The sequence below is a fragment of the Gopherus evgoodei genome, chromosome 2 (assembly GCF_007399415.2).
Source record: "Gopherus evgoodei ecotype Sinaloan lineage chromosome 2, rGopEvg1_v1.p, whole genome shotgun sequence".
NCBI lineage: Eukaryota > Metazoa > Chordata > Testudines > Testudinidae > Gopherus > Gopherus evgoodei.
This window is the reverse complement of record NC_044323.1, coordinates 123,258,519-123,286,111: the sequence shown is the minus strand read 5'-3', so window position 1 is coordinate 123,286,111 and position 27,593 is coordinate 123,258,519. Positions and strand designations below refer to the sequence as shown.

At 40.2% G+C, this 27,593-nt stretch overlaps 2 long non-coding RNA genes across 2 annotated transcripts in view; one reads left to right on the top strand and one right to left on the bottom strand.

Moving 5' to 3' along the window:
• LOC115646129 overlaps window positions 1-27,593 on the top strand; it is a 1,027,118-nt gene that overhangs the window by 387,903 nt on the left and 611,622 nt on the right. The gene's annotated exons all lie outside the window — the stretch shown is intronic.
• LOC115646131 lies at window positions 35-21,685 on the bottom strand. The gene is made up of 3 exons (XR_003998951.1): window positions 21,605-21,685; window positions 9,180-9,187; window positions 35-45 (listed from the first exon to the last, which is right to left on the bottom strand). It is a non-coding gene; the product is annotated as an uncharacterized LOC115646131 (long non-coding RNA).

Here is a 27,593-nt window from a genome sequence, read left to right as displayed (position 1 = left end):
ATGACGTCTTTATACGCTTTCACACTGGCATGATTTTTAATCCCTCTCAACACCAAGGTTATCAAAGCTTTCATCCAGAAACTGCTCTACACCAATGATTGTGCCTTGATGGCACATTGTGAAGCAGCACTACAAGATATTACACATCACTTTGCTTTACCTTCAGGTGAATGAAAACTATGAGGCTATCTACTAGCCAGTTCCTAACAACCTTACCAAGATCCATCAATAAGGTTGAAAGGTACCATACTCCAAGCCATTCAACAATTTATTTATTTCAGCAGCATGCTAAACAATAAAGGGACAATTGATCACAAAGTGCATGCATGAATTAAGAAAGCCAGCATGGGCCTCAAATGCCAGGACCAGGTGTTCAGCATGGAAGTCTGGGTGAAAGTTGGTTCAGTTGGTATTGAGGCTCATTTGATTGATGCTCAAGTAAGATGGACTGGAGATGTAATTCATATGTGTGAACTCCTGTATCAGAACAAATTGTATATTCTTAATTAAGCTGTGACAACTGTAAGAGTGGAGGGCACATGAAACTTCTCTCAAAGATCCACTGAAACAAAATTTGAACAACACAAATATTTCTGACTGGATCTTCGAACAGCTGCTGACTGACTGCATTGCATGATGCCATGCCGTAAGGGTGGATGTCCATGAGTTTGAGAAGAGCTGCACTGTGCAGCTGGAAGCACAGCATCAGGTATGGAAACAATGCACTGCTCAATCAACACAGCCAGGAAAATGCATTCTGTGGGAAGTGCAGTAAATGTTGCTGTTTTTTTTCTCTGAATTGGTATATGGAGCCATGCAAAGACCCATTAGCAGAAACTGTGATTGTCAGCATTGTCCTCGAAGTAAGGGTGACTAGTATTATTATCTTGACTAACACCTAAGGCCAGTAACTTTACTCAAAACACATCAGTGCAATGTCAGGACTTCCCCTCACCCGCCCTTGGTTCTTGTCACACAGACAGAAACCAAAAGGCCTGAGTCCAAAGTAAAGAGTCCAGTGAAATGTTTATTGGGGTTACCAAGCAAGCATAATCCACAGCTCTGTTCACCAAGTAAAGCTTTTCCTTCCCACCTCCTCTTTCTTAGCAGGCTTAATTATACCTGTAGTGCATGCACCTGGTGCCACTCCTTACAATTTATGGTCATATTCCGTTTTGGAGGGTCTTGAGTCTGAGGGCTTTGGGACGACTAAGAAGTGAGGCTGTGCTTTGTCAGGGCTGCCATTTCTTTGGCTTTTAGTGTTTCTTATACTTCACTCCCCCTATCCCTCTAGCCCCTCCAGACTGGTTGCTTGACCTTGATTTGGGAGAGGAGTCAGGCAGCCTTCAAGCGTATGCTTGTACATTAAACTCCCACCATACCCAGCAACACTTTAGCTCTATTCTTTATCTTGTGTGTTATAAATCTCATCTGGCTGTGGGCAGATGCAACACATAGTGTCTTTGTTCTTTGTTCAGACGTTAGTAAGGATAGAAGAATATCAATAGTCAAACAGGCAAACAAAACCCAAAATTCTATCTCAGGCTCAGGAGACCTAAATGCTATATCACCATCACTAATACACAACTACATGAGATAGGAAAGAAAAAAAGCTGGTGGCTTATGTCAGTGAATTAGACTCTTAATGTCATTGTCATGTATTGTTTTAAAAATTAGTCTGTAATTGAAAGCTGCAAATGTTCTATTTTGTCTGCATGAAACACACAAAAGATAGATTTTAACAGGATGAACAATTTCACTAAAACACACAGGGATGTCATCTTTTAGAAACTTGGCCCTGCCTCTAAAGTCAAACAAAATAAAACATCTGTTTTGAAGGAAAGTGCAAAGGGATAAACAATCCCAAATTGACCATATGACTTGTCTTTTAATCTACTCACAAGTATAAGAATATACTCTGATGAAGGAAATGTAAGAGTCTTGAAAAGAAAAAAAATGTTGAGAGCTTCCCACAAATTCCCTCTAGTGACAGGACTATATGTGCTGGGTAGGGAGGGCTCACAGGTCCCTGCACCACTTTTCATCTAGTGCCCACGTTGCATCCCACTCTTGTGGGCTGGGAGCTGGCTGCATGCAACTCACTGCTTACGTGCTTCCTAGAGGAACAGGGACGCACTAAGGAGGAGCCCAGCCACAATCATCACTGACCACCACTGGCCACCAGCAATTTCACTTGTGGTATGGCACTAAAAACAGCTGTGTAGATATTTGGGCTTAGTCTGAGGCTCAGGCTCTGAAATGCTTACCCCTCCCTGAACATGAGCACTTGAGTGCCAGCCCGAACCTAAATGTCTATACAATTGTTTTTAGTGCCACAGCTTGAACCCCACGAACCTGAGTCTGTAGACTTGGCCTGTGAGACTCATTGCTTCAAGTTTTAAAACACAGCGTACGCTTACCCTTAGGTGCATCACAGTGGGCTTTCTCCTGTGCACTTAAAATGTACCTGAGTTTTCCTCAGAGCCTTCATATCTTACAATCTCCACAGGGGCTGATGCAAAACTTTAATGAACAAGAGCTCAAACTTCCCATAGAACGTTCACAAGAATCCACCTGCAGGTGAAGACTGTGTGTGGAAAATTTCAGCCCTCCAAGTAAAAGCATCAAAAAGTTATGAGCCACCAGAAAGGGGGTTGGAACGAAAACAGTAAAATAACCTTAAATACAAGGGTTACTGACTCACTCTTATTCTTATTACTCTAATAATGGTGATGCCATTGAAGCTCTGTGATTGGGATTTACACAGCTGTCATTGCCTTGAAAAGGAAGCCAAGGAAGCCTTTTGGGCTTTATCTTGTTGTATAAACACTGCTGTTCCTTTAGCCTCCACCTGTCTGAAGTGAGGGTAGTTGAGAGGAGGGGACTTTATCTAAAGAGAAAACAACACTGTTGTTTGCACTTAGGGGAAAAGTAGTAGATGCAGTCAAAGGTTTATGAACAAACTATTTCCATTTCATAATTTTTTTGCTCCATCAGAAAAGGTGATTTCTTGCTCTAACAATATTAATTTTAGTATCTTCACTTCAACATTCATAACATCCAGGTGGATTAATCTTTCCAGGAACATGCTACATCATATACAGTTACAGTGTGTTTATCTATCCTCTTGAAGCTGTGCTCTGGGTTGAATAGCCAGAGTTTGAAGTTTGCATCAGTCATACATACACATGTTCCTGAGGTATGCAAGGGAAGCACTAACAGGTCTTACAGCCCATTTTGGGTTTTACACAGTCATGCTCATTCAAGTAGAGAATGATTTGGTTATAGACCTGATGTTGCAAGAACTGCTAACATATAATGGTATTAAACATGGACATTTACTTTCACTTACTTTTACATGGACAGGATTTCATCAGAGGTTTTCTTTGATTTCTGTCTGTGTGAGTTCATACTCTCCAGCTTTTATTTTGAGCTTCTGGTTCAAAGGAACCCAAAATCTGAAAGTGACATTCAGTCAAAACTTCTGATTCTCACCTCATTTGCATTGAAACCTAGATTCCTTTAAGTATGGATCCTGGCTCACCTTTAATAAATAAGCAAATCATAGATTAAATCTCTTCCTTTCCCCTTCAGATGCACTGGTGACATATTATACATTTTTTAATGAGCTGGTTTGCATAAACTTAAGTTTAAAAAACATGTGGATTTAGTGCTCATGAAATAATTGGTTTAGAAGTCCTGGTGAATGGAGTGCTTTCTTTATCTACAGAGCAGCAGCAGGGCAACCTTTCCAAACACTCTGCCTGACAGAATGCCTCAGCCCTGATTTGGAATGAGGGTCCTCCCTAGAGCTTCTGGGCAGTTCAGTCCTCATAGCCCATGCAATTCTTGATATCTGCTGAGTCTACCAGTTGGTGCAAAGCATGGTCTTGTGTTGATGTGGGAGCTATATAAGAGACACCAAACTTTCATACCCAGCTGGATTGGACTGGAATCAAAGAGACAATTTACAGGTGAAAGGCTCTGAAGCTCATTAGCAGTATAAACCACCCATCCTCCCAGCAAATGCTAGCTGGAACTGATCAAAATAATGGGGAAATTTCAAAGTCTGTTTCATTCTGCTTTTTCTGAGTTTCTATTTTAACTTTTTGCAGTTGTTATAGGAAAATTTCATTTCCACAAGTTTTCATTTTTTTAGTCTTTTGTTCTCCTCTGCCCTTTCCCCACTTTCACCAGCTGATCCTTTCCCTCCTTTCCCCCCCCCCCAAAAAGAGGAATAGGGATTAAGGGGGAGTAAAGATGATAAACTGAAAAACCAAAAACCAGAAAAATGTGAAGAAAAAATGAAAAAAAAAGCAGAAAAAGGGCTAAATTTTACATTTAACAGTTTCATCAAAAAAATGGAACATTTCAATATTCTGTGGAAATTTCCAGTTTAAAATAAAAGGCCAACCACTCTAACATAATAGCATGACACACACACATTTGAGGTTGCTCAGTTGAGTACTTGCAAGTTAGGAAATGACAAAATTAAGTTTACCCATACAACCTCACTTTGGCTTCCTTGTGCACACAGTCTTTAATTACATGATAACATGCTTTTTACCTTATCATCAGCAAAGCCTGAAACCAGGATTTTCTGCTCCACAGCACAGACTTCCTCCACATGAACCATAGGAAAAACTGGTAGCCAATGCAGACCTTTATCCTTTATGAGAAGCAGTACATAAATGGGGACACAACAATGACATACACATTGCTCATGAACTACACAACTATTGTATGAGTTGGCACTAGAATACTGGGCATCAAATTTCTGGGTCTGTTTCTGAGGAAATGAAGAGATTAGAGTAATGCCCATAGATAGCATAGCCACAGACATAAGTTAGCATATTTGCTATGAAAAGGAGTCTGACAAAATAACTGAGACTTTGGTCTGCTGTACAACAGACCTGTGTTAGACAGCTGTGAAATGAGTGAATGCAAGTTGCCTCCCCCTACGGTAGAGATATAAGACCTTGCTTAATAATAATGGGTTGTGAAGTGCCCAGAAACATTAACACCAATTGGTGGAAGACTTGAAACTAGTCTCCTAGCTTGCAGCTCAGTGTACCTTCTCTTATGCTATAGAATTATTATGGGGAATTTAGTCTCTCTCTCTCTCTCTCTCTCTCTCTCTCATGAAACGTTCCTAGCTCTATGGGCAGACATGATAGAGCTGCCAAATGTATGAGTGTCATGCAAGATGAGTGACTCTGGCAGGTCTATCTCCTTTTGTCTGTATGTTACCTTTTTTTGGCCCCAAATTTGCCAAAAAGTTAGACATGTGACTAACTTTATGCCATAAGGAGTCCTGAACTCAACGGGACTTTTCAAATGTGTTGTTACAGAATGTGGACAGTAATCTTTACAGGACAGAAATCCCTCTGATTACACCTGTTTAAATCACCTACCACGTTTTTGAGTGCTATAAAAGTTATAAATAACTACAACAACTGAGCCCAGTGTTCCTTTAGTCTGGGTCTGGATTTGCATACAATTGAGCCCAGGTCCACACACAAGTTTTTTGTGAACATTAGCAAACATTTAATGAGTGGGGCTAGGTTCTAAACTTGAAATGAAACCAGGTGAGTTGTGTGGCTTGGAGATCTATGGGCAACATTTTGCATAGTTCACAACACCAGATACATTCAGAGAGACAAGGTGGGCCAACTTCTGTTAGTGAAAGAGACAAGCTGTGTATGCTCAAAAGCTTGTCTCTCTCACCAACAGAAATTGGTCCAATAAAAGACATTACCTCACCCACTTTGTCTCTCTACTCTCTACTCTCCTGGGACCAACACATCTACAGTGCAAACAACATATGCATTTAAAGTCCAATTTGCCCCTTTTGACATTAATGAGATTTTTTTGATCGACTTTAATGGGAACAGGATCAGAACCTTATTTTGTTTTATTAATAAGGCTGTGGCCACTTGTTGCCTAACATAATACTATCTGTCCTTGTTCATTCATGTCCCTGTCTGTGAACTTCTGTTCTATTTTCTGGAATTTTATTTTCAGGATGCTGCAAAAACAGACCATTAGATTCCTTGTGTAATTTCTAAGGCATAGCCCTTATTTTGTGCTTCAAACATCTTAAACATTCTGTTCAGTGCGGTCAGCAGAGAGTTAATAAAAGCCTGAAATTTAAAGAGGTAAGAAAGAGACAGGATTTGAGCTGTCAGATGATTACTGTAGCATATTCCTACAGATGAATGGACACTTCTGGGGTGAGGATAAATATTCCTGAATTTCTCTGAAAGGTGTTTGAATTATTGATATATCCCACAGAAACTTAGGACTGTGCAACAATGGGGAAATATTTTTTCAACCTTGCAATAATACTAGCTAATGCAGTTTATTTTTGTCTAATTTAAAAATTGTTAAAACCAGCTCATTTGGCTTTTCTAAAATATTTGCTTCCTGACACCTTCATTCCTGATGTACTGTGCATGTGTCTTGGCAACAGTGTTGCAAGAGAATGTGCATTAATCAGAATTTTATGTCAGGACATTCCAGCTGTACATTGGCTGAGCTTCTAGAGGTTTCTCACCACTTTTGCTGGATGTACTATGCATTAAAAGTGAAAAAGCATGAACTTTGTTAAACAGATTTTAAATGTAGACATTTTAGACTGTATCATTAGCTTAAGTGGTTTGATAGTGATAGGTACAGAAACTTTATTTTTGAAATATAAACTATTTGATTTTTAACTTATTTTAAACCTTAAAAATATATAAAACCTATGTCAGAAGTTGTTGAAATAGAACTGTAGTGAAAAGTATCAAAATATTTTACAGTTTTGTAGCATTTGAAAAAAAAAGAGGGTTCTTTCTGATGTGTTCTTTTTCAAAATACACTAATACTATTTTGGCAAGTTTGATATTTCATTTGAAGGGAATATAACAAATTGTTTTCTTTGTATTGATTGAAGAAATATAGTGCTTATTTTTTCCTTGGTTTTCTAGTAGTTATTCAATAGGTTAAAGGGCAATACCATCTGTTTCCTAACAGGACATTTTGTGTAAGATTTGCAAGTCCTACAGGTATCTTTAAGCATGGATAAATATGCACTCATGGTTTCAGCTGGATAGTTTTTCACCACCAAAGGATGATTATGTTGTGTGCCTTGAGACATTGGCTATAATATATTTCCTGTCCCTTTATTGCATTTTGGAATCATAAACAATGACTGTTTGGCTCAAAGCCATTTATTCAGCCCAAAAAGACATTATTTGCACAACAAAAATCAATAAAAATGTTACTAGGTCTGGCTGGATACTTTGCTTAACTGTGATATTTGTCTGTCACTGATGGCATGCCATCTCTCGTAGGAGACTGGGGCCAAAACAGAGCTATTGATCCAGTCATCAGTGATGGATACTGGCATTTGGAAAGGGCTGCTGCAGAGAATCTCGATTAAAAAAATATTTCTATGTTTTGCCTGCAGCAGAGTCAAGATAACTTGAATGAGGAGATTTTCTCTTTTATATTGGGTTTCTCCCTCTTGTGGTTGTTAAATGCTCTGGACCAAAGTTCATTATTGAAAGAATTAAGTCAATCTATGTTTAGCCAAAGGCTTTGACATCATAGCAAACTCTCCTGATTTAGACACAATCTAGTTGTCCTTTTCATCACCTTAAAAGTGTAGGGCAAGGATTTTATACACATCAATGATAGAAGCGAAATGCTGGAGTGTGCTTACACTCTTTTTTTTTCTTTTTTTTTTTACATCAAATTATGTTTAACAAAAACAAGACAGAACCTGATTCTTACACAGAGTTATGTAATCACAGGTCCTAGCCTGCAAGGTGCCGTGCACCCTAAAGTCTCATTGACTTCAACAGAGTTAAGGACACTCAGTCAACACTTTATAAGAGGTGCTCAGCAGTATTTCACATGATCAGGCCCTATGATATTTTAGTTACAAAATATCACAGTAACTGTTTATTTAAAGAGAATATATTGCCCCTAAAACATATCATTATGAATGTTATAGATTCATCTAAATGATAAATTGAAATATTCAAAAGAAACTCAGAACTCATATTTTACATTGTATTGTGATATTTTGAAATCAGTTTTGTTTTACATTGCTTATTGTTGTGTTTTAAAGTTGTAATATTGTAAATTAACAAATAGAAAAGAAAATAAGAAAAGCTGAAGCCGATATTTAACTCAGTTTCTTGCAAAACTCCTCCAGTTAAATGCACTGGTTCCTCTTGGATGCCTTTCCTTTTTCTGTTTTAACTTTTAATTTCCACAGAAAATGTATTGATACAAATATTCTGAGGCGTATTCTGAGCAGTTGAGCATGCTGGAAACATATTTGTATTTATTCACAGTTTTAATGGGAAATAAATATATTTTAAGCAGAAGATCATCTATTCAAGTCAGCAGATTTAAAAATTATGACCTTGGTATTAAAAATACTTCTGCACATGCCTTATGCACACAGCTAATCCAATTGATTTCAGTTGGAGTAATCAAAGTGTGTAAAGTTAAGCATATATATAAAGTTTGCCTATAACATGGCCAATTTATTGTCAGCAATACCAGTGTGTTAGCTGTACTATGGGTGTGTTCAGTTTGTGGTGCCAGCTGCTACCAAAGTAGCTTACATGATTTGTTTTAGAACAAGCTGGTAAGAGGAGATTTTCAACCAAGAGTCTGTGGGAGGGAAACAAAATAAGTAACATGATATTTGCAATTGTAACCCTTCTGCCCTTCTGAGTTGGCAGCAACAAGGGCTGGGTTCAGTATCCAGGGGTTCCATTTCAGTAACACAATGCATAACCGGCTCGAGCCCCCACCCAGTGACCTGGGACACTCACATACCACACCCCCCTGGGCGCCTCTAGGAGGTAGTACTTCCCCTCTCACAAGCACGGAGTCTGAGTGTAGCAAAATCTTTTTAATAAAGGAAGGAATCAATGCGGCATCCCATTGGAGAAACACCACAAACAGGGTTATAACACAAACCATAAACAAAAACCCACCTCCAAGTACGTTTGGCACTGTCCTTTTTCCCTTTAGGGTTTTAAGTCCAATCACCCCAAAGTCCAACAGCCCAAAAGTCTCTGGTCAATGCCACCCCAGAGTTCGAGAGTTTATCTGTAGAGGTCCCTCCCCCCAGCCTGGGTAGAAAGGGGCACCTTACGTGGTCCGGGGCCAACTGCCCTGCCTCTCCGTGGGTTCTGCTTCTGCCTTCTCCACGAACTGCTCCGCTTTACCAGCTGCTCCACTCTGCTCCTCCAGCCGTCCTCAGAAACTGCTCCGCTCCACCAGCTGCTATGCTCCATGAGCTGCTCTGCAAACTGCTCGGCTCAGCTCGCTCTGTGGGCCGCTCCACCCATCCCACAGCTACTCCGCTCTGCCAGCCGCTCTGCTGCCACCAGCTGTCCCGTGATCCACTTCAGCCATCCCCACAACTGCTCCACTCCACCAGCTGCTCTGTTCCACAGTATAACTTCAGGCTCCCCCACTAGTTAGCACAGTACTCAGTGCTCTCAGCTCAGTTATTTCAGCTCTTTCTCTTTAGTGATTTCAACTCTTAGTGATCTCAGCTCTTAGTAGGGGAGCCCCAGTGCTAGTGCACCATTAGCCCAAAGTGAATTCAGCTCAGTAACCTGTATTTAGATTCTTGAGGGAATAAAAAAAAATCAACTCTGACATTCCACAGTGGAGAGAGGAGGGGGTGGAACGGGTGCTTCTGGCTCCACAAGGAGACTGCACCACCAGGCACAGATACCTGTCCCCAGCCTCTCTCTATTCACTGGGCTTGGAACCCATGTCCCTGGTCTAGCAAGTACCACCCGACTGAGGGTGAGTCATTTGTCACCAAGCAGTCCCACAGATCAGCAGTCTGGGATAGGGTAGGCGTGCCTATGCAAATACACTCTCTGAAATTCTTTCCACCAGATGTCAGGGTAGAGCTTATCCTGACTCTGCTTACACAATGAATTCTTCATATCTGGGGCAAGTCAGTAATTTTTAGAGTTGGTCAGTAACCTTTTGACAAAACTTTTTTGTTGTTGGAAAATGCTCATTGTCAAACCTGAAACTTTTAATGGAAACATGCTAGTTTCAGCATTTTTATCTGGAGGGTTTATCAGGTCCAGGACTGGGGTGTAGCCATGGGTGGACCTGGGTGGGCTGCAACCCATCCACTTAGCATCCACCCAAATCTGAACCAGAGCTCAGGCAGGACCAGAGGGTTCCGCCCCGCCCCCGCCAAATCTACAGGCTGGGAGGGGTGAGTTTTCCTAGGTGGGAGGTGTGCCTCGTGTGGGTGGGGCTAGCCCTGGGGTCCAGGCAGGTTCCCCTTCCCTCTCCCTGCCCCTGTCATTGCCCACCCACTTGAAAGTCAGGTCCCACCCAGATTTCCAGTCCTAGCTATGCCACTGGTTCAGGATGGAATTTCTAGAGGCAGAACCCATCCTAGAATAGCCCAGTGATCTGGGCGCTCACCAGGGATGTGGGAGACTCAGCTTCAAGTTCTTGCTTCAAATTAGGCCCTGGTGAGTTGCCCTGACCACTGAACTATTCTGGGGTGGATGTCTCTTTTTTTGTGGGAATTTTTTGAAAAGTTCAAGGTTTTATTCAAATGTGGAATGAAAGCAAATGTCAAATCCAAGCATTTTCAGAATTCTTGGCTGTGGGTCTCTCCTAATTATTTCTAACTTATACCTGTTTGGTGAGGAGGGTTTTGTACTGGCAGTTGTAAATTTAAATTAAATATGAACAGGAACAATTTTGCATAGAAAGGACTTAAAACAGTTTCATAGTTGGAAACTAATATCACGATTGCTATATTCAGTCCCCTTGAAATTATGAGACTAATAATGAATATTAGTTCTAAACAGATATCAGTATATACTAATGATGAAACATTTCTAAATCTTTGCATGATACATAGTGTCTTTGAGAAATGATATATCTAAACTCCACTATTTGTATCTAGAGTTACCGGGTGCTGTTTGGAAAGTGGTAAGAAACTTTGAACTGATACAATCCTCTCATCTTCTAAGTACCAGGAAGATGAGAATAGAATGGAAAGTGAAAATGTACTGCCTGAGTTTTCAATGCAGTCATGAGATGGCTGTTGGTCTGAGTTGTATGCTTTGCACTCTTGAGAGGTCTGTCCATGCAGTCTTTTATAAAGTGTGGATTGCATTGTAATTTATTGTATAGGTATTTCATTCTCATATTTTCAAAAGAAAAAAACATAAAAAAGAATTGACATAACAGATGTACTCAACTTGTATCTTCCATTCTCCCTGGCCACCAAAATTACCCCACTATTTTCTGTTCACAGTGAAAAGTGAACACAGCCAATTCTTTACAGCAATAAATACAGAAATGTCCAAATGCTTTCTAAAAATAACCCCTTATAGAGTCTGAGATTTACATCATAGAGCTAACTATTTAGATACTTATATGGCCCTCATCCCTATAAGGCCCAAGCACCTCACAAATTTATAAAAAAGGACAATAAACAAAGCTCTCTCTCCATTCCCCACTTATAGAGGTAGTAGTAATAGTAGTAATATCATAGCACATAGGTGTTCTTCTCAGAGAGAAGGGCCGCATTGTCCTAGACGAGCTGCACAAACACAGAACAACACAGTCCCTGCCCAAAAGAGTTTGTAATCAAAGTAGTTTAAAAGATAATATTTTGTTTGTTTAATTTTTGAAAACATATTTATTAAAAGTACTGGTACTAAGAGCAGCATGTCACATCTGCCACAGTTGTTGCTACTATATCTTCTCATATAAATTTAGCATTAATCCTTTGTGCACAATGGAGCTATGCTGATTTACCTCAATTGAAAATCTGGTCCATAATCCTGAAGTCAATGGGAGATTTGCTTGAATAAAAATCTGTAGGATTGAGCACAAAGTTTGCCCTAAATATAGAATCAGGTTTATGTTTACCTTTCTGCAAGAATGTAAGCCTTTTCAGTATATTTGATACTTTAAAAATTAGATTGCTCATATTTTGTTGACTGCCTCTTTAATGGGCTCTACACACCCAGAGGAAAATTTTAAGGTAAATTGCAATTGTTTGTGAATTCTGTTGTATACTTACTTTTCATTTTTCTCTACTGGAGACAGAAATTTAAAGTATTTGTCCTGTACTAAGGTGCTCTTTGAAATATATTAAATTATATTTCTTTGGGACCTTAGTATAGAATATTGTATATATTTATTTATATGAACAAACACAGAACTATGTAAGCATACTGCTACATATAATTTTTTGCCCTAGCTGCCTGAGGAAATAACCTATCATTATTTAGATTTTTCTATTACTGTCCTCAGTGTATGATTCATGTAAAAAACGTACACATTGATTGGGATACACTTCAACAGAATAAAGTAGGTGAATTAGCCTTATCTGAACTAAAATGTTTAGTGGGCTGAAATTATTTTCATAAAGGAATGAGACTTCTGATGGCATTTGGTATTTCTTAAAGAAAAGCTCTATCCTCAGTGAGAGAATTACCTAACATTTTATTAAGTAACCAATGTCATTTGTGCTTGTTTTTTTACATGTTATACTAATGAAAAATTTAACACCAGCAGTCCAGGTTTTAAACAAACGCTACAGAAATACATTTAATAATTTTCAATTATTACTGGCAAGCAATTCTAGTACTTTAAACATGTGTTACATACAGATGCTGCTTAAAGAATCTAAATAGGGATTGTAGCACATGGTAAAGATTTAGTAAATACTTTTCTAGTCCAAAATCAATACCATCGATTGTCATTAAAGCAGCAAACTAAAAACAATGAAGTGGTTTCTAATTTTCAGGCTCCTGGTGGAGTCTGCTCTATCTCTTCCTCTTTCCAGTTAAGAGCATCATTAAATGGTAAGAGCAAACAGCATATTGAGAGGCCAAGTGTTTTATTAATTCATCATCAGAATTATCTCAGTGCATTAATATTAATAGCTTCAAATTGGATTTCATTTAGGAGGTGAAATAAATATGCTGATAGTAAAAGCCTACACAGCCAATGAATCTTCTGAAATGGCACTTATACAGAGCAATACTCAAAATAGATTTGATAAGTCATGCTGACTTCCTTGAGCAAAGGGGCACCTTAGAGGCAGAATTTCATGCTGGTTTGAAGCTCACTGAAATTTCAACATTTAAAAAGACTTTTTTCCTCTTTTGGAGGCTTTTGCTCAAATGACAGAAGAGTACATGGAAGTGTTATCATTGTTTCTTTATCTGCCATCTTTGTAATTCAGTTTTGCCACGTATAACAGATGTTAATATATGTTTCTCAAAAAACTCATCTAGTATATTTTGTTTTCCAGTACAGTTTTCTACTGTATATTAGTGTTCTTTTGTGTTTATATTAATTTTTCCTTGCTTCTTGCACATATTGTTCATCATTTCATTATTAAAAAATATATATCTTAGAAAGGCTCTTAAGCAAAGTGAACTGTCATGGGATAAGAGGGAAGGTCTTCTTATGGATCAGTATCTGGTTAAAAGCTAGGAAACAAAGGGTAGGGGTAAATGGTCAGTTTTCAGAATGGAGAGAGGTAAATAGCAGTGTCTCCCACGGTTCTGTACTGGGACAAGTCCTATTCAACATAGTCATAAATGATCTGGAAAAGAGGTTAAGCAGTGAGGTGGCAAAATTTGTAGATGATTCAAAACTACTCAAGATAGTTAAGTCCCAAGCAGACTGCAAAGAGCTACAAAAGGATTTAGCAAACTGGGTGATTGGGCAACAAAATGGCAGATGAAATTCAGTGTTGATGTGCAAAGTAATGCAGATTGGTAGAAGGTGGGCCCAGGTTCCCCCAAAAACCTCCCAACTCCTGATCCAACACAGGAAGATCTCTGAGGCTTGCAAAATCTGCCAATAAGCACAGGACCCATCAAGGTAGAGGAGGAACTTTGTCACAATATCTTAATCCTTTTGTGGACATTCTAAATTTTGTTCTGGCTACCTCAATTTTAAACAAGATATAGAAAAAGCAAAAGCACCTATGTAAGGCTGAAATAATTTTAGGGCAATGAGGAAAAATAGATTATTATTAGGAATATATAATTTAGACAAGAAACAAATAAGAAGAGGTGTGATAGAGGGATATAAACTAATGGAGACTATTGAGTCCTCCACCATGTCCTTGACAAAAGAAAAAGAATCATAACACAGGAGCAAGGAATTAAAATGTGACAAGTTTGAAGCTGGTAAAAGGAAACACTTTCTTTGCACAACGCATAATAAACCTTTGGAACTCACTGTCACAAAATATTAGTAAATTCAAAGTTTAGCTAGATCAAAGAATAGACATTTATACGACTAATAAGAAAATCCAATTACATTAGAGATGACAATTAATAAGGAATATAAACACCCAGGCTGTAGGGCCTAAACCAACTCCTAACTCCCTGGTCTAGGAAGAAACTTCATCTATGGTCAGATAATGCCTTATTTGTTCATTATGCAGGTTCTTGTGCATTTCTCTTAAGAATCCAGTACTGACTTTTGTTAAAGAGAAGATGTTAGACTAGCTGGATCATGGTGTGATGGTTTGGCTGTTTCTGTGTTCTGAAGAATATACGCTAGAACTGGAAAGAACAACTAGCATGCAACAAATAGAGGTAAATATAGGCATGGCACAACAATAACCTCAACCTACCACCCACTGCAATGAAATATTCTTTCCGTGGGTTCAAGAGCAAAAAACCTGAAGGAGCAAAAAACAAGACCAGAAGAAGAGCAATTCTCTTATGCATATGGAGAAAAGCACATGCCTAGTAGATGTAAATAGAAAAATGAAAGTTGTCACTTTGGCTTTGAGTTGCAAAGATAAACAAAATATTAAATTGATTAATTATATTTTAAAAAGCCCTCTGAAATTCCCAATTGAGCAGGGTTGTTTGGGGATTTTTATAGTCTATACAGCAAGTGAGGAGGGGAAAAGAGTGGCAATTAAAATGTACATGTTGCTTGGAATGGGAGCATTCTGTAAACATTATTCTGTGGGACTGAGGCAGTGTTGCCTAATGGATAGATGAGGACAGTCTTCTATTCATAGGTCTGCCACTTTCCTGCTGGGTGACCTTGAGCAAGTCATTTCACCTCTCTGTGCCTCAGTTTTCCCATCTATAAAATGGGGGGAATGATCCTGATGTCTTTTGCAAAATGCTATGAAATATATTGATGAAAATCACTATATGTGAGCTATGTATGATGCCTGTTCACCTCCACTGCTCTTCTCTGCCCTGTTATTTGTCTGGTAATTCCACCTTCCCTGGTTTAGAAAACAATGGTCTATAATAGTAGTTGAATAGAATGTGCCCTCTTTATTGATAATAAGCTAGCTTGCTTAAGCATATCAGACTGAGATGATTCTTCCTTTGGGAAACACAGAATTTCCTAGAGACAGCAGTGAAAAAGACCCAATATTACTACTGTCACTGAAGGAAGGAAGGTTTTTGGCCACATAAAAAACTTTAGAGAAGAGATTAGATTGCTAGTGCTCAGTTGTGTGCCCTAATGCCACAGTGCATTCCAGGATGCAGTCAACTAATCAGGCTAGTGACCAGTCATGTAATATCCAATGTAGAAAGAACTGGGGGATGGAGACCAGTAAACTGAATACCCAAACCAGATAAATCTCTTGGAATATGCTGTGACTATAAGGATATACGAAATCTGATCAGTGATTATGATGACTTGGCTCAAAGTGAAAGAAATATTTGCGACCCTGGCAAGGAGTATTTATTTCTGTACACTTGAATTGTCAAATTCAAATACTTTCCAGTAACTAGAACTAGATGTGAGCTCTGAACAGCACAAGACTAGAAATACTCCATGAGGACTATTCAGGTGGATTGCCCTATGATATTTCTAATGCATTTGCTGTTCTTCAATCAGTGGTAGAACAGGTTTTGCAGGCACTTCATCATATAATTTGTTTTCTTAATGACATTTTAACTGCAGGGATCCCTGTAGAGGAACCCAGACAGAGTCACAATGTGGTGCCAATTTTCTCAGCCAAGGCTTTGATTCAGGAAAGCATCACTATTCCGTGCAGATCTTAAGTAACGGTTAAGTCCCACTGAAGTGAACACAGGATTTAAGTGCATGCATATAATTAAACATGCAAATTATATGTTTTCCTGAATAGAGATGTACTGAAGAGTTAAGTGATGTCCTCTATTCACATACTCCATTGTAGACTCCGAAGAGCTACAATACTTTTAAGCTTTTGGGTACAATCACCTTGCAGCGCCAGCTGCAACAGTGCCATGCAAACACCTGTTCTCAGTTTCAGGTGACGTAAATAAGAAGCAGGCAACATTACCTTCTGCAAATGTAAACAAAATTGTTTGAGCGATTGACGGAACAAGCTATAGGACTCAGTGGACTTGTAAGCTCTAAAGTTTTACACTGTTTTATTTTTAGTGCAGTTATGTAAAAAAATTCTACATGTGTAAGTTGTATTTTCACAATAAAGAGATTACACTACAGTACTTGTATGAGATGAATTGAAAAATACTATTTCTTTTGTTTATCTTTTTTACAGTGCAAATATTTGTAATAAAAATAGTAATATAAAGGGGGCACTGTACAGTTTGTATTCTGTGTTGTAACTGAAATCAATATATTTGAAAATGTAGAAAACATCCAATTATGTTAAAACTATTCTATTATTGCTTAACAGTGTGATTAAAACTGTGATTAATCGTGATTTTTTTTAATCTCATGATTAATCATGATTACTTTTTTAAAATCATTTGACAATCCTAATCCAAATATAGTGATGCATCAGGAGACTCACAAAGCCCTGTGATTTATACCCATGCAAAGCTGAGGCTGTGATATAATATGGAATAGAAGTAGGTAAGGGTTGCTTTTGCTTCTAGAATTTTAACCAATAGTGTGTGTATACATGAGGGGGGGCAACCTTTGATTAATAGTGTTACTTTGAAAAGGGAGTGTGGGACAAAATATGCTAGAATATACAAAAGATGCACACAGACATAATATTTAGCCTGCGGACAATAATTTTCAGAACATTTTGGCACCAACTAGGCTGCTGAAAACTGGCATAAAATAAACTAACAAATGTTGGAATAGTGAGGAGGGAAATGGGAATTTAGTACATATGTTATTGCATTGTCCCAGAGAACACTGCTTGTGAGAAACAAGAAATGGAAACAAGGAGTGTGTGATTTTGGATGGTGAATCATGTTTTCATCCCTAGTGAGCTGAAAATATATGTATTAGGTGACCAGAAGCATCCCCTGAATTTAAATGAACCACAAAAGACATTTCTATTACAGCAAATGAAATCACTAAAATGATGATAATGGGAAAGGAATCCAATATTACAAAGTAGCACATTAGAGTTAAGTCAAGAAACAAATCTAAATAAAAAGTCTTGTTGATTTTCACTGACCAAAAAAAAGAGTTTAAGGAAATCTGATCAGTAGTTTCAGAGATATGATAGACAGAGTACAGTGGAACTGAACAAATAATTTGCCATGAATAATTTATCTGGGTGAAATTCATCTGAGTGCAAAAGGTCAGCACAAAGCCTATGCACCACTTAAATGCCAGTCAAAAGGGACTTTCTATACTCTGGAAACCCTGAGCCTCCAGACTCTGCCTGAGAACTAGTATGAAGTGGCACTATGACACTAGGGCTTCAGCACCCAGGTCACTTGCTCATCCATAACAGGGAGGCTGTGAGATTAATTTGATGGCTATTTCATCCCTAAACACTATGCCATTGCACCCCATTCCATTTTACTGTTGTTTTTACCTTTTGTTAAATTAGGTACAAATGTGGCTAGGTTTGGGAACATTATTGAACCAGCAAGGGAGCACGCTGATGCAGCCAATAGAGCAGTTTTCTTGTGAGGTGGAAAAAAACTCTCAAGCAAGAAAAGAGAAGAAGCTACTCCAACAGTTGTATTGACTTGTTTATGGATCCTCCAAATAAACCATTTCCTCATGATTTCTTTCTTTTCTATCACACCTGCCACGTTGTATACATGTGCTTTGGGCAGCATTCATTCAAATTATTCCTGCTCGCCAGCTATATCAAATGGTGCCTAGGAAGTGATATGGGCGAGCTGCGCAGGGAGTTCAAGAACTATATTTTCTCATTGTTTCCTATCTTACATGCTACATGCCTCTTTCCAGGCCTGGTGCCCTAAATATTGCTATAGGTTAGCTGAGTTCTGCTCTATGAGATGAACTCTTTGTAACTCATTTTGGGAAAATGTTCATTTTGTTTCTGGGTTTAGTTTATAAAAGAAGAGGCATCATGGCCTAGATCCACAAAGGGGACTAAGGCCATAGTAACATTACAAACTTTGGTCAACAGAAGCAGTACATGAAAAGAAAGCGTTACTTTTCTATGGTTATGCAAACCATTGGTGGATCACTGGTGATGTTTCACCAACATCGATGTTGGCTGGTCAGGGAAGGTGCATAATACTTGCATTTTTAAGGACACAGGACTGTTCAGAAAGCTACAAGCATAAGAATGGCCATACCGGGTCAGAGCAAAGGTCCATCTAGCCCAGCATCCTGTCTTCTTACAGTGGCCAATGCCAGGTGCCTCAGAGGGAATGAACAGAACAGGTAATCATCAAGTGATCTATCCCCTGTCGCCCATTCCCAGCTTCTGGCAAATAGAGGCTAGGGACACCATTCCTGCCCATCTTGGTTAATAGCCACTGATGGACCTGTCCTCCATGAATTTATCTAGTTCTTTTTTGAACCCTATTATGGTCTTGGCCTTCACAACATCCTCTGGCAAGGAGTTCCACAGATTGACTGTGTGTTGTGTGATGAAATACTTCCTTTTCTTTGTTTTAAACTTGCTGCCTATTAATTTCATTTGGTGACCCCTAGTTCTTGAGTTATGAGAAGTAGTAAACAACACTTCCTTATCTACTTGCTCTATACCAGTCATGATTTTATAGACCTCAATCATATATCTCCTTAGCCATCTCTTTTCCAAGCTGAAGAGTCTCAGTCTTATTAATCTCTCCTCATACGGTTGCTGTTCCATACCCCTAATAATTTTTGTTGCCCTTTTCTGAACCTTTTCCAATTCCATTATATCTTTTTTGAGATGGGGCGACCACATCTGCACACAATATTCAATACCATGGATTTACATAGAGGCAACATGATATTTTCTGTCCCATTATCTACCCCTTATGTCTCTGGCTTGTGAAACTATACACCAGTCACCATGATGGCAGCAAGGAAAGGTTCAGCTACCAGCTCAGCAGGTGCAGAATGACAGTTGAATGTGCTTGTGGTAGATTGAAGAGATGCTGGTGTGATTTACTCACACGATTGGATCTCAGTGAAAAAAGTAACCCAATGGTTATAGCTGCCTGCTGTGTCCTGCATAATATCTGTGAAGCAAAGGGGGGATAGAAGTGCCACTGGGATGGAACTGAAGTGGCTGTCTGCTGAGTTTGAACAGCTAGACAAAAGGCCTATTAGAAGAACTCAGCACAGAGCTATGCAGCTTAGGTAGACTTTGAAGGAGCACTTTAAGAGTGCACTACAGTAATGGGTTGTGGTGTATTGTGGGCTACCTGGCCCTGTTGCTTTGGGGCCTATTAGGAATTGTATGGTGCTGTGTGTACATGTATGAATACAACACCTATTAATTTTGTGGTGCTTGCTATATATTTATGATTATTACATGGTGTGTGTAATGATGCTCTGAGTTGTGTCACACTATACAGTAACATGTAAGTGGGTGCTTTCAGAACTTCTAGGCAATCTGCACCATATGTTGTGAACTAATACAGATAAATTATGTTCCAAATAATAGAATTTTAATCAGTGACAAGATCAGTGAAAAGAAAAATCCATACAATTTAAAAGCAAATACATTAAAAACTTAGTAAGTTGATACAAGACAACCTATCAAGAGGAAAAAAACATTCATGTCCATTTTAGTTACACATACAGATATCATGGCTTTTACAGGTCAGTCCATGTGAAGCTGTGGTTGTCTTTAATATCCCCCAAGGTGGAGTGGTAAGAGTATGGATGTGGCCTGTAATGTCACGTGAATGCTGGGAGAGGGCGGGGGGATAGGGAGGTGCTGTAATGGAGTTTTCAATTAACTGCAAAGGGAGACTAGCCCAGGATTGTTGAACTGGTAGGTCCATAAGAGCCTGCAGCATCTGTGTTTGCTGCCAGAGAAGCCTCATTATTTCCTGGTCTATCTCCTACTTCGTTTCCTTATGGGACTCCTGGGCCTTTCTCCTGTCTGCTCTTTCATTCTCCAGGCTGTCTGCAATGTTCACCCTCCAGACCCTGTGCTCACGGTCTGATGCAACACTGGCTGGCAGTATTTCATTGACCATGTCATCCTAAATCCTCTTCTTTCTCCTCCTGGCTCAGGCATTCTGTGGCTGTGAAGGGGGAAAGCCTCCAGGCCACAATGTCAGCAGCTGCAGATAAAACACAGAGAGGTGCCATTGTCAGCGCAGTCACAACGGAAAGCAAAATAGAAGATTCTGGATGCCCTTCCCTTACTCCCCTAAAATTTTAAATAAGACATACTTATTGACACTTCTTCCTTGGAGTGCCTGCGCATCGTGCCACCACAGAACAGCCATGGTGAGTATGGTCTGCTAGGGATGAGGGAAATGAGGGAATTGCTTTGTTGCACAAAATTATGGCTACAGAGCAATGGAACTGAATACAGGCACTATTTTGCACAGGTGATGGTGATTTTGGCTGATACCTCACTCCTGAGGTTAACAAAGGCAGAGAGAGCACAGCTGCTGCTGGCATCCTGAAGCTGCCTGGGCCTGCACGCTGCTATCTTGTGTATGCAGTTGTGCCTGCTGAAGTTATTCCTTTCTGGCTTGGGAAACTGTCCTATGGCAGAGGAAGAAATAAGGCTGCCATCTGTAGAAGCCTTTGGGAGAGGTTTGCAGAATACCTCCGTGAACGTTTCATTGAGATCTCTCAGGAGGATTCAAGGGACATCTCTGTGTTCATAAACAAACTCTCCACATGTCCTCCCACACACCCCCTTGCCTAACTCTACAGTGGAATGGAAAGCAAATACCAATGCTGTACCTTTTCTACTACCAGTAAATTAATTCAAGTCAATAGCTGTGTCTGCTTAATTAGGGGGCACCATCACTGTAATGGGAAATAAATGTACACACTTACCTAAGGATCCTTCCCCTGCATCAGGCTCACCCGTGCTCGACTGCTCAGACTGACCAGATTGTTGTGGAGTCTCACACAGGTCCTGGCTCACAGCATAGATGATTCCCATGGCTGCATGTTCTACATTCTTTTTCTCTTCCTCCACATCCTCCTCATCTTCTCTGTTCAGGCCAGGGATCTGTGACGTGGGATCCTCAGAAGTATTCATGGTGGTGTGCAGGGAGTGGTGGGGTCTCTGCCAAGTATGACATGAAGCTCTTTATAAAAGCAGCAGGTCTGCAGCTCAGCATCAGATCACCCATTGATCTTTCTGACCTTCTGGCATTCCATATGCAGTTTCTTTGTTTTCAGATAGCACTGCTGCTGGTCTCTGTCATATCCATTTTCCTACATCCCCTGTGTAACCTGCTCATAGATGTTCACATTTCTACAGCTGGTCATTAGCTGTGCTTGCACAGCCTCTTCTCCCCACTGGCCCCAAGCCAGAGCACATCTGGAGCATGTAGCTAGCATGGTCAGCTGGGCAATCAGGAAAAGGCATTTTAAAATTGCACAGAGTTTAAAGGGGACAGGGGCCTTCCAGTCTATGTAACCACTGGGTAGTGGAGTTCACAACTGAGACCAGAGTGGTCAGTGTTGAGCATTGTGGGACAGCTGTTGGAGGACTGTTAAGGTCAACATAGGTAATGCAGTGTTTACACATATGCTGTGTCAACCTCTGTACATTGACCATAGCTAAATGACACTCAGGGAGGTGGAGTTACTATGTTGGTGTAACAGGATGCTTGCATCAGTGGGAGACACATGTACAACTATGTTGACACAAGGTGGCTTACTTCAACCTAACATTATAGTGTAGACAAGGCCTTAGATTCAAGATTGCAGTGCCTAACTTTTAATGCCCTCCCGTCTAGTGGAATCCACAGCTTTGAGCTATAGGCCCAGGATGGCTGTGCAATGCATGCAGAGAGTTAGTCACCAAAGAATGCTCATAGTACACCTACTGGATTGAGCACCACGGGTGAGAGAGGTGGGAAATGTCTAGTTTGAGGATCCTGCTTGGGCTTAGGTGCCTGAGTGTCAGGGCTTAGGAGGCTGACTACATGCTCACTAGCAGAAATGTAGGCACCTAAGGGACTATTCCAATGGAGATGTAAGCCCTGAGGAAGTTTAGGCACCTACAGGGTTAGGTGGCAACTGAGCATGGACTTTGAGGATCTAAATTTTGGTTGTGGGCACCATAAGTGGCAGTTAGACAGCTAATCCCTTTGTGGAAGTAGCTCCATACTGTCACTTGTTAGACAATAGTATTGAAGGAGACACATAAAAGAGTTTGTGTGGTAGAGGCATGGGAAGATAACTACCTCCAGAGATAGTAAACAGTGATCCCTTTATTACTTACAGGAAGATCTGAAGCACCAGCAGGAATGACCCTGTTGTGAGTCCCTTTGAGGTATAAAGGAAAGGTTGCTTTTAGGTCTATTTCATGTTTTAAAATTCTCTTACTGTTTATGATGTCCCAGTTGGCTTAAAAATGAGAACTTTTTCTTCCATTGTCTCTATTAGACAAGGTTATTCTCTACCTCTAAGTTGGGCAAACTACAGCCCACAGGACACATCCAGCCAGCAGGACAGTCTTGCCTGGTCCCAAGATCCTGGCCAGGGAGGCTAGCCCCTGGCCCCTCTCCCATTGTTTCCCTTCCCCACAACCTCAGCTCACTGCACCACCAGTGCTCTGGCCCACTGCTCCTCCCGGGCAGTGCGGTGACATGGTAAGGGAAGCAAGAGGTCCTGGAGGGGCAGTCAGGGGACAGGGGAGCAGGGGGCAATTGGATGGGGTGGAGATACTGGAGGGGGCGGTCAGGGAACTGGGAATGGAGGGGTTGGATAGGCGTGGGAGTCCTAGGTGGGCCTGTCAGGGGGCAGGGGTATGGGTAGGGGTTAGGGTAGTCAGGGGACAGGGAGTGGTTGGATAGGCGTCGGAGTCCCAGGGGACCTGTCAGGGGGTGAGGGTGTGGATAGGGGTTGAGACAGTCATGGGACAGGGAGAAGGGGGGGGTTGGACAGGGGGTGAGGTCCCGGGGAGGCGGTTGGGGCGGGGAACCTGGGAGGGGGCTGTCAGGGGGGAGTTGAGGGGTTGCATGGGTTAAGGATTCTGAAGGGGGAAGTCAGGGGATGGGATGTGGGAAGGGGCAGATGGGGGTGAGGCAGGCTGTTTGGGGAGGCATAGCCTTCTTTACCCGGCCTTCCATATAGCTTTGCAACCCCGATGTGGCCCTTCAGCCAACAAGCTTGCCCACCCCACTCTACCTTGTCTCATTGTCTTGTCTTTTTGTTTTAATAAAAAGCAACTAAAGTGCTATTAGCAAGTTGAAGAGTTTTTATGAGAATCATGAAGTACGTAACTTTCCCTCAGATCAAAAATGACATGCTGATAAAAGAATATTCCTTCTCCAAATTGTTTTTATAAGGCTGGGATTACCTGATTTTGCTTTTCTTATTCAAAACTCTAGCAAAACCTTGTGTAGCAGAGTAGGATATAGCTAAGCCATTTGTAACACCTTGTATTTATGATTATGACAAGATTAAGGTCTTAGAGTTTCAGGTAGATAACATCATTTCTTGATAAAAGCAGCATTTCTGATTCAAAATTAGCCAATTTTAATATGAATTTACTTGACACCAAGTATTTCATTTGTTTTAGAAGTATAAGACAAGGTAAGATATAAAGTCTTTTTATTTTTTGCTAGACTTTCAACATTCTTATTTTCCATTAGATGTTCGAGGACTTTACTTGTATTGAAATAAACATTTCAAGATATGTCTTTTTTACTTGTTGGATATATGTTTAATTTAAAAAACATGAACATTTTGTTGTCACTGAAATATCTAAAAGTAAGAATTTGTAGAATATTACTAATGATTCAGGTAATACAAAAACAGAATTAAATGGCATTTAGGCTGCAACTGGATCTTTTAGGCAGGGGAATGTATCTCATAAACTCAAGGTTGAAAAACCAAATATCTAAACATTTGAGGTAAGCGAGGGGTTAGGAGGATGAAATTCCACGGGGAGGTTTTCTACAACAAAGGAACCTCAAAATTTAATTGGAGAATATTAGGCTGAGATAGAGAAACTAACAGCTGCACATCTTATATTACATTAGGCATGCAGTTTGCTAGAGGAGAGGAAAGGCAAGGCATGATGATTTTGGTAGAAGGATGTTCTAGCAATATTACATCAAAATCTCACCCATATATAATCTAAGCCTGGCCAATTACAGTAGGTGCAAAACACATATTTGGCACATTGATACCCGATAGCAATGCTGTAGATGTAGAGCAGTCACAAACTTACTGTCTGTGAAGTGGGTGCATAAATGAGGACTTCTGGGAAACTCTACACTGACTATGAAAAATTTGGCTATAAAGAAAATAAATTGGTCATCACTGTAGGACACCCTCAGCACATGAAGGAGCTAATAATACTTCCTCCCTCTCCAGTAAGCCCAGGCTACAGCATGCCAGTTCAGAGCAGGCTGGGTAACTGCTGCTACCCCTCTTCATCCCAAACTGGGGGTGAAGAGTACACAATCATGGTACTTCCCCACAAGGGCCTGGTATGGGAGTGGTGTGTGTAATGCCCTCCTGTTCTTGCTGCAGTAGAGCACATGGACTATTGCACTTTTCATGGGAGTGGGGGTGAAGAACAGATCCTGGAGCACAGGAGAAGCCCTGGCAAAATTAGCACACTAGGAGAGCGTCTGTATCATTTTTAGGTGTGTATGTATTTGCAGAGGGTGTGAATTTGGGGTGGTGGGAATCTGTGTGGTGTGGAAGTCTGCATCTTGTGGGAGGGGATCATGTGTCTTGTGTAGTGGATCTGTGTCAGCAATCTGTATTGGTTGTTGCTGGACAATAAATAAATGTATGTGTTTTATAGGTCAAGGGTTATTTTTGTTTTGAGAGGGGAAGAATTAAATGTGGGGAGAGTGCCTTCATTAACTGGTGTAAAATATGAGTCATTAGCAATAATCTTTGAAAAGTTATGGGAGATGGGAGAGATTCCAGAGGACTGGAAAAGGGCAAATATAGTGCCCATCGATTAAAAGGGAAATAAGGGGAATTACAGACCAGTTAGGTTAACTTCTGTACCTGGGAAGATAATGGAGCAAATAATTAAGCAACCAATTTGCAAATATCTAGAAGATAATAAGGTGATAAATAACAGTCAGCATGGATTTGTCAAGAACAAATCACGTCAAACCAATCTGATAGCTTTCTTTGACAGGGTAACAAGTCTTGTAGATGGGGAGAAGCGGTAGACATGGTATATCTTGACTTTAGTAAAGCTTTTGATACTGTCTCATGTGACCTTCTCATAAACAAACTAGGGAAATGCAACCTAGATGGAGCTATAAGGTGGGTGCAAAACTGGTTTAAAAATTGTTTCCAGAGAATAGTTATCAGTGGTTCACAGTAAAGCTGAAAGGGCATAATGAGCAGGGTCCTGCAAGGATCAGTTCTGGGTCCAGTTCTAGTCAATATCTTCATCAATGATTTAGATAATGGCATAGAGAGTGCACTTATAAAGTTTGGAGACAATACCAAGATGGGAGGGGTTGCAAGTGCTTTTGAGGATAAGATTAAAATTCAAAATGATCTGGACAAACTGGAGAAATGGTCTGAAGTAAACAGGATGAAATTCAATAAGGACAAATGCAAAGTATTCCACATAGGAAGGAACAATCAGTTATACACATACAAAATGGGAAATGACTGCCTAGGAAGGAGTACTGCAGAAAGGGATCTGGGGGGGTCATAGTGGACAATAAGCTAACTCTGATTCAACAGTGTAAAAAAAACTGAACATCATTCCAGGATGTATTAGCAGGAGTGTTGCAAGCAAGACACGAGAAGTAATTTTTCTGCTCTACTCTATGCTGATTAGGCCTCAACTGGAGTATAATGTCCAGTTCTGGGTTTCACATTTCAGGATAGATGGACAAATTAGAGAAAGTCCAGAGAAGAGCAACAAAAATAAATAAAAGTCAGAAAACATGACCTGTGAGGGAAAATTGAAAAAATTGGGTTTGTTTAGTCTGGGAAAGAGAAGACTGAGATGGGGACATGATAATAGTTTTCAAGTACCCAAAACATTGTTACAATTAGGAGCTAGGAAAATTGTTCTTAACGTCTGAGGACAGGACAAGAAGCAATGGGCTTAAATTGCAGCAAGCGAGGCTTAGGCTGGACATTAGGAAAAAGTTCCTAACTGTCAGGGTGATTAAGCACTGGAATAAATTGCCTAGGGAGGTTGTGGAATCTCCATCACTGGAGATTTTTAAGAGCAGGTTAGACAAACACTTGTCAGGAATAGATAATACTTAGTCCTGCCACGTGTGCATGGGTCCCTTTCAGTCTATGATTCTATGAAAGTATCAGAATTAGTTGGTCTCTTTTTGTGGGTGGAGGGGGGAAGAATAATTGAATAAGGATTAGGGCAGGGGTGGGCAAACGTTTTGGGACGAGGGCCACATCTAGGTTTGGAAATTGCATGATACCTGGAAAGATACTGGAACAAATTACTAAACATCTTGAGGATAATAGGATTGTAAGGAAGGGCTAGCATGGATTTATCAAGAACAAATCATGCCAAACCCAAACTAATATCCTTCTTGGACAGGGTTACTGGCCTAGTGTATAGGGGTGAAGCAGTAGATGTGATATATCTTGGTATTAATAGGGCTTTTGACACAGTCCCATATGACATTCTCATAAGCAAACTAGGTAAATGTGGTCTAGATGACATTACGATAAGGTGGGTGCACAACTTATTCAAAGACACTCATAAATGGTTTGCTGTCAAGCTGAGAGGACATATCTTGTGAGGTCCTGGATCCAGTACTATTCAATATTTTCATTAATGACTTGGATAATGGAGTGGCGAGAACACTAATAAAATTTACAGGTGACATCTAACTGGGAGTGACTGCAAGCAATTTGGAAGACAGGATTAGAATTCAAAATGACCTTGACAAACTGGAACATTGGTCTAAATTTGACAAGATGACATTCAATAAAGATAATTATTGAATGATTGGGGATGGATCATTTGACATTACCCTGTTGTGTTTGTTCCCAGTGAAGCATCTGGCACTGGCATTGTCAGAGACATGATATTGCACTATATGCACCATTGATCTGACCTACTGTGGCTTTTCTTCTAAGTGCAAACTACTTCACTTAGGAAGGAAAAATTAAATGCACAACTACCAAAAGGAGGCAGCGGGGGCAAGGGGCAATGGGAGGATGGGTAGGGATCCCAGGGAGGCAACAGATGCTGGGGAAATGGTAGGCTGGGTGGGGAGTCCAGGAAG